The sequence below is a fragment of the Lactuca virosa genome, chromosome 1, assembly GCF_052849685.1.
Source record: "Lactuca virosa cultivar CGN04683 chromosome 1, Lactuca_virosa_CGN04683_v6, whole genome shotgun sequence".
In the NCBI taxonomy this organism is placed as follows: Eukaryota; Viridiplantae; Streptophyta; class Magnoliopsida; order Asterales; family Asteraceae; genus Lactuca; species Lactuca virosa.
This window is the reverse complement of record NC_136426.1, coordinates 168,906,449-168,910,861: the sequence shown is the minus strand read 5'-3', so window position 1 is coordinate 168,910,861 and position 4,413 is coordinate 168,906,449.

Sequence of the window (4,413 nt, the reverse complement as noted above, 5' to 3'; positions counted from 1 at the left end):
ATCTCAAATACAATTGTTTGTCGACTTCAAAAGAAAACAAATTTCAAATTATAAATGTTTCAACTTCACAATTTTCTCTACTAAAATTAGATTACTCACCAACTCTCGTAGTTGACCTGTTTTTACCCATGATGCAGATTTGAAGAATGAAGATTGATGAAAAATAGGTTGTGCCTTAGAAATCCACAAGACAATTTAAATTTGATGTAATAAATGTTGTTCGTATTTGGATTTGTATTTGTATGTTGTGGATCTTGTTTGCATACTTAGTACTTAATTGAATCTAATCATATTATAACATAGTTGTCATGAGACTTTGAACAATATATCACGCCTCGATCGATTCCGACAAGGATCGGGGTGTGACAGATTATAACCAGAGTCTCTTGTAGGGAGAGCGTGACACTTGTGTATAGATCTATACGGGATTGACAACCCCGCACCTAAACTTTTAGCTACAGTTAGACCGGCAGGTCTGGGGTGACAAATGTCGTAACAGTTACGACGCCCGAAGCATGTCATTCAGGCCACTAGTCGCATTAGTATGGTTATAATAACTCACATAGTGTATTGACAACACATTTGATTTACGGGGTAACATACATTCAAGTAGTTTATATAGAGATAAAACTTCATAACACCATTTTTCAGTACAGTATTACTAACATTTTTAGTCTTGGGATTTAAGACTTACAACTCATTTATAAAGAAAATATCAGATTTTATGGAAGTATACTCTATCATTTTACTCGAAACAGTTACAAATCCTTCTCATACAAAATGCTTATGAACTCACCAACTTAATTGTTGAAAATTTTCAAAATCAATTGTATTCTCAGGAAATCGGTAATCAGGTAACCAAAGAGTTTTTGGAGGACGGAATGTCGTTGCATCACGTTATTTATTTTTGTCATATGCATTTGATATCATGTAAACAATGTTTTGAGCACAATGTAAACTTATTGAATACTCAATACAATGGTTGTAATGCTTTGATCTCTATTATTCAATTGTTATGATAATGTACATGAAAGTCATCTGCCCCCAGACGTTTCCGCCGTTCTGGTTTGGGGGTGTGACATAATGGCAGTGTGCCTATAGGCCCATTGGGTGCTGGTCGGGAGTCTTTATGTCTGTGGTTGGGTGATGGCAATAATATTAGTTCGAACCCTAAGTGGGGAAGAACTAGGTATTCTGCTTGGAGGATCATCAACCGGTCCAAGTTTTATGGTTTCAGCATAATGGGTCAGAGGAATCTCTGGTCAGGTATACTGAATTTTGGTTTGGGTTTATTGTTACATAAGAAAAGGAGATTGGGTTACCATCAAAGTGCTCATGGTTAGGAAGTTTCTCGTTGCGTTTCTCAAGGATCCGTCGAAATCCTCCATGGTCACAGAGAATGTAAGGATTTTTCAGATTGTGGGTGCAAAGGAAGTTTCCATTAAGTTTATTCCTTCAAGGACACATGCATTGTCCTCACAGCAACAAGCTGATGAGTAAGGAACTTTTTTGGTCAGTAGTTCCTTTCAGATTCGCCAAGAATCTTGATAGAGGAGCGTTGAGCCGCTCGAGTTGTGCATCGGTTATATAGAACATGGTTAGCCCTAGCTCGGTTCGGTTATATTTGTTCATGGTTGGGAATTGGTTGACCCGTTGATCAGCTTTGGGGTTTGGTATGTGTGTTTCCACTCGGGCTTCTTAAGTAGCATAAGATATCGTTGGTTGTTCCATTTGTCGTCGAAAGTTGAGGTTGCTTGAAGGTTTCGACCTATGATTAGTTTAGGTGCAATTGATGCGCCAAATTTTTATCAAGTTTCATAAGACATATATCTTGGTCTTTGTGTATGCATACTCTTGACTATTGGTTGTGGAATTGTTATTCATAGTCGGATTGAGTTGGCAGTTTGGGTATTGGGAGTTTGGGTGTCGGAACAATGTTGTCTGATTTTCAGGAGTGTATGTATGGTCCAGTTTTGACGGTTCGTGTTAGGTTGGTTTTTGGATTGATTCGACCAGGTTGTTGGCAACATATCTAGGTAATTTGTGGAAATCTTCTTCGAATTTGGAAGTTCTATTGGTTTAATTGCATATTGGTGGATCTGTTCAGTTTCATTCTAAGGTTTGGGATATTTTTTTTGGTTATTAGGAGATTGTTTTTGTTAATGGATGGAGGATTCATAGATTCGTTTAATCCACTAGTACTAAACCCTTTGGATAAGGTTATAATAAAGAAGGGGCACAGTAGGCCTGAGGAGCATTGTGTTTTCTCCTGGAAAGTGTGAAATGTTGTCAGTCCTATAAATATTGTCGTGGGTGGTATATGTAGACTGGGTATGATAGCATGATAATAATTTGTCTGATCTTATGGTAGGGTTCGTCTGATGATGTGTCAGTGGAATCCTGTACTGTGGAAGGGTTATGTGTTGCAGAATGGTATGGATCCTATGGTTTTGGAAAGTGTTCAATGGGATGTTGACTAGGTTCCTGTTGTTCAGTGGGATAATGGCAGTGTGCCTATAGGCCCACTGGGTGCTGGTCGAGAGTCTTAATGTTTGTGGTTGGGTGATGGCAAGAACGGTGAGGAACTAAGAGCTTCTTATCCCAATGTTTGGATGGTGTCATGTCATGTCGTAAGCCATCGTAGATTTTACTTACGTGAGTTGGGTCGACAAATGTGTAGTGGAGACCCATGTGTTGGTTTGTTTGTTGTATGGAATAGACGAGTGTCTGAGCATTATAGTGTTGTCATTGGTGGCTTAATGACCGATAGGTTTGGTCAGGCCGTTGTAGGATGTTAACTTGTTGGAAAAGTCACGGTTGTTTATCAGCAATTCCTTGTTGGCTTTTCTTAGTGTATTTTTATTCGTGTTTCATGAAAAGTTTTAAGTGTGTTAATTTGACAGTGATATGGGTAGTTATAAGTCTCTTGGATGTTTTGGCAGATGGTTGTGCACCTGAGCTATTATTATATTAACCATGGTTACACTCGTGGGAACAGTTGGTTAGTCATGATTTATCAAGTCATCAGGAATTCAGGTGTGTAATTAAGGTCTTTGATGAGCATGTAAATGATACCTATCAACTTTTAAATTTATAACACTAAATAAGTTAACTAATTTATGTACCAATAGGCTGTGTACCTAGTCGGATTATAGAATAGCTTAGGTAAGTTGAGTATCGAACACAGGGAACGTAATTTAATTAATAAAATAACTACTTTTAATTAAACTAAGAAAACAAACTTTAAATTGGGTTTTTACTGATTTTGCAAGTTCATTAACTTAATTCAAACTACTATCAATTATTAAAACTAAACAAGCAAAGAAAACAATTTTTACTTCAAGATTAAAGAGTACTTCCGTTTAGTTCCGATTCCCCCTCTCTTATGATTGATTTCTAGTGGATGAATTATATTGATTACCAATTCGTTAAATTACTAGTTATTATGATTAAATGCCTAGATGTACCAATTTATGAATTACCATGCCATGATCAAGCACAAGTTAAACACCAAATTCATATAAGCATGAATTGGACTATGAATGATAAATCGATAAATTACCTACCCTAGATCAAGACAACCAATTCAAGCACAAATTAATGATCAATTATGCTCTCTAACACAATTAAAGTTATTAACTTTTAATTACTTAATCCGTAGGATTTGATTAATCAGTAGCTCTAATTATTTAATGATCATAAACAATTAGGTAACAAATTCATGCAACTGGAATGACCATTTATTACACAAAACTTGATTAATAAGCAATATAAGCTAAAACTTCAATATGTTAGGATTTTGATTATCAAAAACAAGTAAAATCAACATAAAACATCCATTAATTCGAAATCAACGCATAAAATTCAGGTTCATCTTCACCAAACAGAAGTATGGGGTGATTAGCCCATAACTAAAACAGAAACAAACATGAAATCAAAGTTAACTAGAAAAGACATGGTAAAATATAGCAAACCAAATGATTCAATGATGATCTTCCTTCAATTATCTTCAACAATTGAGTGCAAAATGAAATCTTCACTTCTAAGGGTTTTCTAGGGGTTTTTAGTTGTAATCCTTAGCTTAATCCTCAAGACAACCTCTGGAATTCGACCTAATGTTCGATTTATATAGATACAAAAAATATGGCTGCCATGCCGTGGCCAACACTTAAAACGCGTATGCCCTAGGTCACTGGAAGCTTCTATGTCAGGACAGGTGGCCACGTCATGGACTTTAGATTGCCACGTCGTGGCATGCAATTTTTGCACGACTTATTCTCTTCTTTCATGCTGCTACTAGCTTTGACTTCCAAGTTTCCAACTTTCTTCAAGTTTGGTCCTTTTTCTTCAAGAATGTCATGTTTCGCTGCAAAATGTAATTTAACTCAATAAGTATCAAATATCTTTGTGTTT